The 13,317-nt window shown below is 45.2% G+C and overlaps 1 long non-coding RNA gene across 2 annotated transcripts; it reads left to right on the forward strand.

The window, feature by feature from the left end:
• The first annotated feature begins 8,103 nt into the window (after positions 1-8,103).
• On the forward strand, positions 8,104-12,579 carry LOC122391936. 2 transcript variants are annotated; one of them, XR_006258425.1, is made up of 3 exons: positions 8,181-8,241; positions 9,634-9,751; positions 10,344-12,579. It is a non-coding gene; the product is annotated as an uncharacterized LOC122391936 (long non-coding RNA). The 2 variants fall into 2 exon arrangements; XR_006258426.1 differs by having other exon boundaries at positions 8,104-9,751.
• Positions 12,580-13,317: the final 738 nt, after the last annotated feature.

The raw sequence follows: 13,317 nt of genomic DNA on the forward strand, positions 1-13,317 counted from the left end.
CCTTTATGACCCGTTTTCCCCTAGAAATGACGTCACAAAGAGGTAAAAATGGGTATCAATCGAAAGCTCTCGTTTACCCAGACACAGTCCTGTAGGAAAATTTCACTTTTTCCCCATAGGAAAGTTTGTACGGGAAAATCAAAATTTTGGGTCAATGGGGGGTCCCCCCCGATTTCGTTCAAAATCGGCACACAGGTGCCCCACCACCAGCCGAGAAACTTTCCCCAAAACGGTCCCCGTTGCATTGACATTTAAGGCCCGTAAAGCCCCCTAGACTCGTAAAATATCCGTAAAATCGCCTTTGTACGGACAAAAAAGTGGTGCTATGGTAAAAATGGGTATCAATCGAAAGCTCTCGTTACCCAGACACAGTCCTGCAGGAAAATTTCACTTTTTCCCCATAGGAAAGTTTGTACGGGAAAATCAAAATTTTGGGTCAATGGGGGGTCCCCCCCGATTTCGTTCAAAATCGGCACACAGGTGCCCCACCACCAGCCGAGAAACTTTCCCCAAAACGGTCCCCGTTGCATTGACGTTTAAGGCCCGTAAAGCCCCCTAGACTCGTAAAATATCCGTAAAATCGCCTTTGTACGGACAAAAAAGTGGTGCTATGGTAAAAATGGGTATCAATCGAAAGCTCTCGTTTACCCAGACACAGTCCTGCAGGAAATTTCACTTTTTCCCTATAGGAAAGTTTGTACGGGAAAATCTAAATTTTGGGTCAATGGGGGGTCCCCCCCGATTTCGTTCAAAATCGGCACACAGGTGCCCCACCACCAGCCGAGAAACTTTCCCCAAAACGGTCCCCGTTGCATTGACGTTTAAGGCCCGTAAAGCCCCCTAGACTCGTAAAATATCCGTAAAATCGCCTTTGTACGGACAAAAAAGTGGTGCTATGGTAAAAATGGGTATCAATCGAAAGCTCTCGTTTACCCAGACACAGTCCTGCAGGAAAATTCCACTTTTTCCTCCATAGGAAAGTTTGTACGGGAAAATCAAAATTTTGGGTCAATGGGGGGTCCCCCCCGATTTCGTTCAAAATCGGCACACAGGTGCCCCACCACCAGCCGAGAAACTTTCCCCAAAACGGTCCCCGTTGCATTGACGTTTAAGGCCCGTAAAGCCCCCTAGACTCGTAAAATATCCGTAAAATCGCCTTTGTACGGACAAAAAAGTGGTGCTATGGTAAAAATGGGTATCAATCGAAAGCTCTCGTTTACCCAGACACAGTCCTGCAGGAAAATTTCACTTTTTCCCCATAGGAAAGTTTGTACGGGAAAATCAAAATTTGGGTCAATGGGGGGGGTCCCCCCGATTTCGTTCAAAATCGGCACACAGGTGCCCCACCACCAGCCGAGAAACTTTCCCCAAAACGGTCCCCGTTGCATTGACGTTTAAGGCCCGTAAAGCCCCCTAGACTCGTAAAATATCCGTAAAATCGCCTTTGTACGGACAAAAATGTGGTGCTATGGTAAAAATGGGTATCAATCGAAAGCTCTCGTTTACCCAGACACAGTCCTGTAGGAAAATTTCACTTTTTCCCCATAGGAAAGTTTGTACGGGAAAATCAAATTTTGGGTCAATGGGGGGTCCCCCCGATTTCGTTCAAAATCGGCACACAGGTGCCCCACCACCAGCCGAGAAACTTTCCCCAAAACGGTCCCCGTTGCATTGACATTTAAGGCCCGTAAAGCCCCCTAGACTCGTAAAATATCCGTAAAATCGCCTTTGTACGGACAAAAAAGTGGTGCTATGGTAAAAATGGGTATCAATCGAAAGCTCTCGTTTACCCAGACACAGTCCTGCAGGAAAATTTCACTTTTTCCCTATAGGAAAGTTTGTACGGGAAAATCAAAATTTTGGGTCAATGGGGGGTCCCCCCCCCCCGATTTCGTTCAAAATCGGCACACAGGTGCCCCACCACCAGCCGAGAAACTTTCCCCAAAACGGTCCCCGTTGCATTGACGTTTAAGGCCCGTAAAGCCCCCTAGACTCGTAAAATATCCGTAAAATCGCCTTTGTACGGACAAAAAAGTGGTGCTATGGTAAAAATGGGTATCAATCGAAAGCTCTCGTTACCCAGACACAGTCCTGCAGGAAAATTCCACTTTTTCTCCATAGGAAAGTTTGTACGGGAAAATCAAAATTTTGGGTCAATGGGGGGTCCCCCCCGATTTCGTTCAAAATCGGCACACAGGTGCCCCACCACCAGCCGAGAAACTTTCCCCAAAACGGTCCCCGTTGCATTGACGTTTAAGGCCCGTAAAGCCCCCTAGACTCGTAAAATATCCGTAAAATCGCCTTTGTACGGACAAAAAAGTGGTGCTATGGTAAAAATGGGTATCAATCGAAAGCTCTCGTTTACCCAGACACAGTCCTGCAGGAAAATTTCACTTTTTCCCCATAGGAAAGTTTGTACGGGAAAATCAAAATTTTGGGTCAATGGGGGGGGGTCCCCCCGATTTCGTTCAAAATCGGCACACAGGTGCCCCACCACCAGCCGAGAAACTTTCCCCAAAACGGTCCCCGTTGCATTGACGTTTAAGGCCCGTAAAGCCCCCTAGACTCGTAAAATATCCGTAAAATCGCCTTTGTACGGACAAAAATGTGGTGCTATGGTAAAAATGGGTATCAATCGAAAGCTCTCGTTTACCCAGACACAGTCCTGTAGGAAAATTTCACTTTTTCCCCATAGGAAAGTTTGTACGGGAAAATCAAAATTTTGGGTCAATGGGGGGTCCCCCCCGATTTCGTTCAAAATCGGCACACAGGTGCCCCACCACCAGCCGAGAAACTTTCCCCAAAACGGTCCCCGTTGCATTGACATTTAAGGCCCGTAAAGCCCCCTAGACTCGTAAAATATCCGTAAAATCGCCTTTGTACGGACAAAAAAGTGGTGCTATGGTAAAAATGGGTATCAATCGAAAGCTCTCGTTTACCCAGACACAGTCCTGCAGGAAAATTTCACTTTTTCCCCATAGGAAAGTTTGTACGGGAAAATCAAAATTTTGGGTCAATGGGGGTCCCCCCGATTTCGTTCAAAATCGGCACACAGGTGCCCCACCACCAGCCGAGAAACTTTCCCCAAAACGGTCCCCGTTGCATTGACGTTTAAGGCCCGTAAAGCCCCCTAGACTCGTAAAATATCCGTAAAATCGCCTTTGTACGGACAAAAAAGTGGTGCTATGGTAAAAATGGGTATCAATCGAAAGCTCTCGTTTACCCAGACACAGTCCTGCAGGAAAATTTCACTTTTTTCCCTATAGGAAAGTTTGTACGGGAAAATCAAAATTTTGGGTCAATGGGGGGTCCCCCCCGATTTCGTTCAAAATCGGCACACAGGTGCCCCACCACCAGCCGAGAAACTTTCCCCAAAACGGTCCCCGTTGCATTGACGTTTAAGGCCCGTAAAGCCCCCTAGACTCGTAAAATATCCGTAAAATCGCCTTTGTACGGACAAAAAAGTGGTGCTATGGTAAAAATGGGTATCAATCGAAAGCTCTCGTTTACCCAGACACAGTCCTGCAGGAAAATTCCACTTTTTCCCCATAGGAAAGTTTGTACGGGAAAATCAAAATTTTGGGTCAATGGGGGGTCCCCCCCGATTTCGTTCAAAATCGGCACACAGGTGCCCCACCACCAGCCGAGAAACTTTCCCCAAAACGGTCCCCGTTGCATTGACGTTTAAGGCCCGTAAAGCCCCCTAGACTCGTAAAATATCCGTAAAATCGCCTTGGTACGGACAAAAAAGTGGTGCTATGGTAAAAATGGGTATCAATCGAAAGCTCTCGTTTACCCAGACACAGTCCTGCAGGAAAATTCCACTTTTTCCCCATAGGAAAGTTTGTACGGGAAAATCAAAATTTTGGGTCAATGGGGGGTCCCCCCCGATTTCGTTCAAAATCGGCACACAGGTGCCCCACCACCAGCCGAGAAACTTCCCCAAAACGGTCCCCGTTGCATTGACGTTTAAGGCCCGTAAAGCCCCCTAGACTCGTAAAATATCCGTAAAATCGCCTTTGTACGGACAAAAAGTGGTGCTATGGTAAAAATGGGTATCAATCGAAAGCTCTCGTTTACCCAGACACAGTCCTGCAGGAAAATTCCACTTTTTCCCCATAGGAAAGTTTGTACGGGAAAATCAAAATTTTGGGTCAATGGGGGGGTCTCCCCCGATTTCGTTCAAAATCGGCACACAGGTGCCCCACCACCAGCCGAGAAACTTTCCCCAAAACGGTCCCCGTTGCATTGACGTTTAAGGCCCGTAAAGCCCCCTAGACTCGTAAAATATCCGTAAAATCGCCTTGGTACGGACAAAAAAGTGGTGCTATGGTAAAAATGGGTATCAATCGAAAGCTCTCGTTTACCCAGACACAGTCCTGCAGGAAAATTCCACTTTTTCCCCATAGGAAAGTTTGTACGGGAAAATCAAAATTTTGGGTCAATGGGGGGTCCCCCCCGATTTCGTTCAAAATCGGCACACAGGTGCCCCACCACCAGCCGAGAAACTTTCCCCAAAACGGTCCCCGTTGCATTGACGTTTAAGGCCCGTAAAGCCCCCTAGACTCGTAAAATATCCGTAAAATCGCCTTTGTACGGACAAAAAGTGGTGCTATGGTAAAAATGGGTATCAATCGAAAGCTCTCGTTTACCCAGACACAGTCCTGCAGGAAAATTTCACTTTTTCCCCATAGGAAAGTTTGTACGGGAAAATCAAAATTTTGGGTCAATGGGGGTCCCCCCCGATTTCGTTCAAAATCGGCACACAGGTGCCCCACCACCAGCCGAGAAACTTTCCCCAAAACGGTCCCCGTTGCATTGACGTTTAAGGCCCGTAAAGCCCCCTAGACTCGTAAAATATCCGTAAAATCGCCTTTGTACGGACAAAAAAAGTGGTGCTATGGTAAAAATGGGTATCAATCGAAAGCTCTCGTTTACCCAGACACAGTCCTGCAGGAAAATTCCACTTTTTCCCCATAGGAAAGTTTGTACGGGAAAATCAAAATTTTGGGTCAATGGGGGGGTCTCCCCCGATTTCGTTCAAAATCGGCACACAGGTGCCCCACCACCAGCCGAGAAACTTTCCCCAAAACGGTCCCCGTTGCATTGACGTTTAAGGCCCGTAAAGCCCCCTAGACTCGTAAAATATCCGTAAAATCGCCTTTGTACGGACAAAAAAGTGGTGCTATGGTAAAAATGGGTATCAATCGAAAGCTCTCGTTTACCCAGACACAGTCCTGCAGGAAAATTCCACTTTTTCCCCATAGGAAAGTTTGTACGGGAAAATCAAAATTTGGAAAAAGTGAAATTTTCCTGCAGGACTGTGTCTGGGTAAACGAGAGCTTTCGATTGATACCCATTTTTACCATAGCACCACTTTTTGTCCGTACAAAGGCGATTTTACGGATATTTTACGAGTCTAGGGGGCTTTACGGGCCTTAAACGTCAATGCAACGGGGACCGTTTTGGGGAAAGTTTCTCGGCTGGTGGTGGGGCACCTGTGTGCCGATTTTGAACGAAATCGGGGGGGGGGACCCCCCATTGACCCAAAATTTTGATTTTCCCGTACAAACTTTCCTATGGGGAAAAAGTGAAATTTTCCTGCAGGACTGTGTCTGGGTAAACGAAAGCTTTCGATTGATACCCATTTTTACCATAGCACCACTTTTTTGTCCGTACAAAGGCGATTTTACGGATATTTTACGAGTCTAGGGGGCTTTACGGGCCTTAAACGTTAATGCAACGGGGACCGTTTTGGGGAAAGTTTCTCGGCTGGTGGTGGGGCACCTGTGTGCCGATTTTGAACGAAATCGGGGGGGACCCCCCATTGACCCAAAATTTTGATTTTCCCGTACAAACTTTCCTATGGGGAAAAAGTGGAATTTTCCTGCAGGACTGTGTCTGGGTAAACGAGAGCTTTCGATTGATACCCATTTTTACCATAGCACCACTTTTTTGTCCGTACAAAGGCGATTTTACGGATATTTTACGAGTCTAGGGGGCTTTACGGGCCTTAAACGTCAATGCAACGGGGACCGTTTTGGGGAAAGTTTCTTGGCTGGTGGTGGGGCAACTGTGTGACGATTTTGAACGAAATCGGGGGGGACCCCCCATTGACCCAAAATTTTGATTTTCCCGTACAAACTTTCCTATGGGGAAAAAGTGAAATTTTCCTGCAGGACTGTGTCTGGGTAAACGAGAGCTTTCGATTGATACCCATTTTTACCATAGCACCACTTTTTTGTCCGTACAAAGGCGATTTTACGGATATTTTACGAGTCTAGGGGGCTTTACGGGCCTTAAACGTCAATGCAACGGGGACCGTTTTGGGGAAAGTTTCTCGGCTGGTGGTGGGGCACCTGTGTGCCGATTTTGAACGAAATCGGGGGGGACCCCCCATTGACCCAAAATTTTGATTTTCCCGTACAAACTTTCCTATGGGGAAAAAGTGAAATTTTCCTGCAGGACTGTGTCTGGGTAAACGAGAGCTTTCGATTGATACCCATTTTTACCATAGCACCACTTTTTTGTCCGTACAAAGGCGATTTTACGGATATTTTACGAGTCTAGGGGGCTTTACGGGCCTTAAACGTCAATGCAACGGGGACCGTTTTGGGGAAAGTTTCTCGGCTGGTGGTGGGGCACCTGTGTGCCGATTTTGAACGAAATCGGGGGGGACCCCCCATTGACCCAAAATTTTGATTTTCCCGTACAAACTTTCCTATGGGGAAAAAGTGAAATTTTCCTGCAGGACTGTGTCTGGGTAAACGAGAGCTTTCGATTGATACCCATTTTTACCATAGCACCACTTTTTTGTCCGTACAAAGGCGATTTTACGGATATTTTACGAGTCTAGGGGGCTTTACGGGCCTTAAACGTCAATGCAACGGGGACCGTTTTGGGGAAAGTTTCTCGGCTGGTGGTGGGGCACCTGTGTGCCGATTTTGAACGAAATCGGGGGGGACCCCCCATTGACCCAAAATTTTGATTTTCCCGTACAAACTTTCCTATGGGGAAAAAGTGAAATTTTCCTGCAGGACTGTGTCTGGGTAAACGAGAGCTTTCGATTGATACCCATTTTTACCATAGCACCACTTTTTTGTCCGTACAAAGGCGATTTTACGGATATTTTACGAGTCTAGGGGGCTTTACGGGCCTTAAACGTCAATGCAACGGGGACCGTTTTGGGGAAAGTTTCTCGGCTGGTGGTGGGGCACCTGTGTGCCGATTTTGAACGAAATCGGGGGGGACCCCCCATTGACCCAAAATTTTGATTTTCCCGTACAAACTTTCCTATGGGGAAAAAGTGGAATTTTCCTGCAGGACTGTGTCTGGGTAAACGAGAGCTTTCGATTGATACCCATTTTTACCATAGCGCCACTTTTTTGTCCGTACAAAGGCGATTTTACGGATATTTTACGAGTCTAGGGGGCTTTACGGGCCTTAAACGTCAATGCAACGGGGACCGTTTTGGGGAAAGTTTCTCGGCTGGTGGTGGGGCACCTGTGTGCCGATTTTGAACGAAATCGGGGGGGACCACCCATTGACCCAAAATTTTGATTTTCCCGTACAAACTTTCCTATGGGGAAAAAGTGAAATTTTCCTGCAGGACTGTTTCTGGGTAAACGAGAGCTTTCGATTGATACCCATTTTTACCATAGCACCACTTTTTTGTCCGTACAAAGGCGATTTTACGGATATTTTACGAGTCTAGGGGGCTTTACGGGCCTTAAACGTCAATGCAACGGGGACCGTTTTGGGGAAAGTTTCTCGGCTGGTGGTGGGGCACCTGTGTGCCGATTTTGAACGAAATCGGGGGGGACCCCCCATTGACCCAAAATTTTGATTTTCCCGTACAAACTTTCCTATGGGGAAAAAGTGAAATTTTCCTGCAGGACTGTGTCTGGGTAAACGAGAGCTTTCGTTTGATGCCCATTTTTACCTCTTTGTGACGTCATTTCTAGGGGAAAACGGGTCATAAAGGTTTCCCTCTACCGGGGCTTTTTTTCCCCCTACCGAATCTGTGCTGTGCTGAATCTGTGCTGAATCTGTGCCAACTTCCGTTACATCACACACAGGCCTTGCCAAGGCGGCCTTGCACACACACACGCGCGTTCTCCGCGTGCATGTTTTTTAATCCCACCCAGAAATGACAAACAAGCTCCCTGATTGGCCAGTTGCCGGCCAGTTGGACTTGAGCGGTCGCCATGGTGGTATCGGGGACTCGGCCGGCATCGTTAGGTGGTGAATTATGTGTTTCGTTGTGCTAGATATTGCCAATTTGCTTTGTTATTTGATAAATAACGTTGGCTCATTCTTTGGTGACCTTGCATACTAATACGACGATATTTTGATACCGATTATTATGCATCAAACATCATGAGACAAATGTGGCGATTTCCACACCCTTTTGCAGTGCCCCCTCCCCTTGTGTAGTGAGTTAACAGGCTTGTAAGAACCAAGTGAACCATTTTTTAGTTAAGTGGTCATGATCGTCCCTACATCTAATGGATAATAGTCTTGCGCAAACTTATGAAGTACTGGAGGAAGCAGAAGTTACGATTTTGGAGTACGCAAACTTGATATTAAAAAATCTCAGGTATTTTGGCTATATACCTAAAGTGAGAAGAAAAGTTCAATTGATCATTTTTTATTACAATTGCAATAATGATAATATCATGATAATTGTACTGTCAGGTATTGATAATAGTCATGTCACGTCATGCCACTAACCAGGCACACAGACACAACACATTTTCATCTTTATGTATCTAGGCATAAGGTATTACAGGCATGGTTTTGCACACCTCTCATGTGCGAGTGGGCATGGCCTCCTTCACAGTTAAGTTTTGGCTGATTGTGCTCAAATTTTGTAAGTACCTACATGTAAAGGGATGTAGATACAGTTAGTCGGGCACTCTTCTTAATTCAGTTTTGTGCACCACTTCCTGCTTTCACCATGCTGTGCCCACTCTGCTTTACAGTGGACAGCTGCTTCTGTGACACGCATTAATCTTGCATTCATTGAAACACTTAGTTTTGAGTGTTTTGACTCAGTTTTGTTGTAACGTGACCTGTGTTTATGTTTTCAATAACTTGTTTTGGGCTTCTCATATTTATCTTTTTTCTTGGCTTAGCAGGTTTAGTGTAAAACAAGTTTTAGCTGACATTTTACATGTTAAGATTACATGAGTGCACACATTTTATAAAAGCTATTTCAAAGTACTGTAGCCATGTGTAACATGCATATGTCTTAGCAAATGACTACTCAGCATGCTGCTTGGTGCTCAATGGTAATAGTTTGATTTGTTTTTGACATCAAGTAAGATTTGATTTTTGTTTCTGAGATTCCAATGTTATTTGCGGCAAATATTTTCCAAAAATCCTCCATCTAAAGCTTCAACTGAATTCTGAAATGCCTGCATTTTCTACCAGAAACATTATCATTGATACCTCCTACAATATTTCATTTTGTCACCAGGTACCTGGACTGGTGAAAAGTGAAAACTGAAATTCATTCATGTCACTATTATCCTACGACCTACCCCTAAATGGAATTGATCTTGTTTCACAAATGAGTTGTACATTGTACAATGTCTATCAGCTGATGTCTATTGTCTATCTCTCTTTCAGCACAGAAGATCCTCAGTGATAGTTAACAAAATGGAAAAAAAAAATTAGCTGTGTTTTTAAGATTCCAGTGGTGGCCATCAACTGCTCAGGAAAGCAGCCCAGAATCACTTCACAACAGGTATGTTGATGCATGTACATTGTACATTGACATCAATGTCTGAATGCTGAAGAATTGTTGAACAGGGAACACATTTACCTAGCCTCTAAAAACCACAAATCCTACATTACTTACATAAACATTTTTCTATAGAACTTATATTATCTACTTTCATCTGGCTAAGGCTTTTTTACATTATATTCCCTCTGTTAAACATGAAAATATGATGAGTTATAGACTAGTATAACAAGCTGGTAATTATATCTGCCTTGTCAGCTTGGCCAACATCTGCATCATGTCTATCACAAAATATGACTGCTTTCCTGACATTTGCATTTGTTCCACTCACCAATTGACCACTTCTACCATCTGCTTGCTCTATGCACAGACATTGTCATAGGGTCTGTTCCAGTCGCACTTCCTAACACCTCTTAACTCCTCCAAGATTGCTTCCCTGTTCCAGTGGCAGCTTTCGCCCCTACAAAGCCAAGAAGGGCCCTGCTCCAACCTCTATCTTGCTCTTTGAGGAGTTTAGATGTGTTAGAAAGTGCGACTGGAACAGACCCATAGCAAAACAGTTTCATCTCCCTGAGTCTGTACTGTCTTTTTCCAGGTTTCCAAAGGATCATCATTCATCAGCACAGAAGGGTGGGAAGGAGAAGGCTGTTCAAATTCTGAAAGGCCAGAGCTGCAAAGGAGGTCAAAGATGCAGTGCAGTTGGCCCACTCAGTAGAGTTTCACTAGTGGTTCTGATTAGAGTTGCAAAGTTTTCCCAATGGGCTGCTACCGGCACCGCCCCGCCCCACAAACATTTTCTGGGATACCGGCATGCTACCACGCCTCAAGCAAAAAAAACCGCCAAATTACCGGCATACTAAAAAAACCTGCATTATTGATTCTGGCTTACCCCTACATGAGATGCCACATTTTGGCAATTTCAGTAACCGCCCCACCCAACAGCCACCCATTGTCCAACTTATTACAATTCAATAGCCTCTTAGTGTCCAAAGTTTGAATCATATGCTGATAATTTTTTGTGCAAAATCAAAAATACCGGCATGCTACCGGCAAGACATGCCAGATACCACGAAAAAACCTGCGGTAGTGAAAAATTACCGGCATGCCGGTAGTGCGGTAGGGAAATTTTGCAACTCTAGTTCTGATGTGGACTGAAGATTACACGCTGGATTGTATTGGCCGGTCTGGAGCAGCTGTAGTTCATCATTCTTGCTGATTGTGGACGAGTAAGAGCCCGCGTTGGCCCGGATCGGCGATCGCTGGCCAAAGCCCACAACCAGTTTGGTGATAGGCGTTGGCTGTGATATCTAGTGTCGCCTATGTGTGAAAAGGACAAGTTGATAACAAAACCTGTTGCGCCATGTTATTAACCCGCGCCCGGGTGGCCCTCAGCCAACTTGGTGGGGGGAGGGGGGGGGAGGTGTATTCGGCCACACCAGGTTATCTGGGAATGTAGCAAAGCTGGAAAGACGCAGTAAAATCAATCTATAGATCGCTATTTTTCTTCAGAATCATACAGGTCATTTTTGATCAGGTCATCGCTGAGGTCACTGGAGTAAATGTAAAATGAAAATGATGACGTAATTGTAAAAGTAAAAGTAAAATGATGACGAATTTTGGCCCCCGATTTTGACAACTTCACAAATTGGTTCATAATTCGGGAACCAAAGAAGCTACAGCGCCGCGGAAAAGCGAATTCGATAGCTCTTTCGAAAATCTTTCAGGTTCTCAGATTTGAGCTAAGGTCAACTAGGGTTAAGCCTCCAAAGGGCAAAAACTGAACAATCGGCTTGCTTCGGAAGTCGTCTTTTCTTTATTTTTATTTTTTTTTAACTGATACCAACCTTTTATTACGTTGATTTTACCGGCACTGCGTTTCTCTCGTCTTCTTGGCCTAACAAGGTCAGCTTAATAAATTTGACCTCAGGTCAATGTCGCAGAAAATGCCATTTTGCATGTCATTGATTCGTTACATTGAAATTGAGATTAACATCAGTAGCGGCGGAACATCTTCAATTAAGGGGGCATTGCCGACTTTTGGTCTCATTCTTTCCATGCAACACCCATAGGGCTAATGTTAAAATGCCAAAATCAAAGGGGGCACGGTGCCCCGGTGCCCTCGGCCTGTTCCGCCGCCTATGATTATGATGCTTTTAGCGCTCTGGCCACGTTCCATCTAAAATTGATGTACAAAAATAAACTGTTGGGAGGCGTTACATGACCTGAGATGACCTCAGGAGCATACGATAGATCCCGATGTTTGAGTGCTTTTGTTTCAAAAGCAGAACATTTCGAGTTCCTCATACTGACTGAAACTGGAGACGTCGCAAAGTTGACCTGACCCTTGTCACCACCGATATCAAAATTAAAGATATTCAAGATGTTGGTACTGATTCTCTCATGCAATAGCTCGAGTTTCAAACTTCTACTTCATGGTGACCTGACCTGACCTTAGGTGACATGGGGTTACTTTTTTCACAATTGATGCGAATCGATGCATTATACATAAGCTATACTAAGTTTCGTGTCGTTTTATCTATGCAAGCACAAAATTGTCAGGTGTGGCCAAAAACGCCCCCACGGCCCACCCACCACCCACCTGGGGAACGTTAAAGCAGTGATGTATTTTTTCGGTATATTCCACGATGCATCGATCGGTGTACTTGATAATGCATTATTTATTGCTGCGTGTGTACGCTTTTCCTCTGTTCAGTGTGATCTGTGATAGGAAAACTACGGATATATCTCCACGCGCATGACTGAAAGAGCTGGCGTGATCTATAATATTGGGTGTCTGTTTTTGTTTGGCATTTTATAAATAATGAGTCAGCTGTGATCGTTTGATGAGACACTGGGACAGCCGGCCTGTATGATCAGCGAACGGCAGGCGGCGGGGCAGTGGTCCGGTGGCTGCTGCATGGGACTGACCAGCAGATTCAGAGCTGCGATACGCGGACGTTATGTTCACAATACCTTTGCAAAATAATATCTGATAGATATCATGTCCTCGAAAATGTTCTTCAATCAATATGATTTTACCTCCTGGCTTATTCCATGGGGGCCGAAACCGATCGTTTTATGCACGCCTTTTCTGGGCCTCGTTCTCCTCTAAATGCGTGTAGGTAGCAATTTTATTCAAGGGACGTTGAGTAGTAATAGACAAATATATATATTGAGACGGGTTACACAGCACATTGGGTGGACGCGTTTCGTCTAAATGACTTTTTCGACACCCTCTCGGAAATTAAAACAATACAAACACGTTTGTATTGTTTTAATTTCCGAGAGGGTGTCGAAAAAGTCATTTAGACGAAACGCGTCCACCCAATGTGCTGTGTAACCCGTCTCAATATATATATATATATATATTCAAGGGACGATTGAAAGTGCCTCCGATTGGTTTTCAGCGTAGGTGGGATATGGCCGTTGAATGTGAGGCAGTCGATAAGGAACGTCGAGCTGGAACGGTCACCTTACACCGGTACTAGGTAAGGTATGTGAAAGGCAGCAGTGGAAAACAAGGAAGGGAGGCGTTTGGTGTAAGGTTTCAAATGCTCTATGCATAAGAA

The sequence above is a fragment of the Amphibalanus amphitrite genome, unplaced genomic scaffold, assembly GCF_019059575.1.
Source record: "Amphibalanus amphitrite isolate SeventyFive unplaced genomic scaffold, NRLGWU_Aamphi_draft 000462F_arrow, whole genome shotgun sequence".
NCBI lineage: Eukaryota > Metazoa > Arthropoda > Thecostraca > Balanomorpha > Balanidae > Amphibalanus > Amphibalanus amphitrite.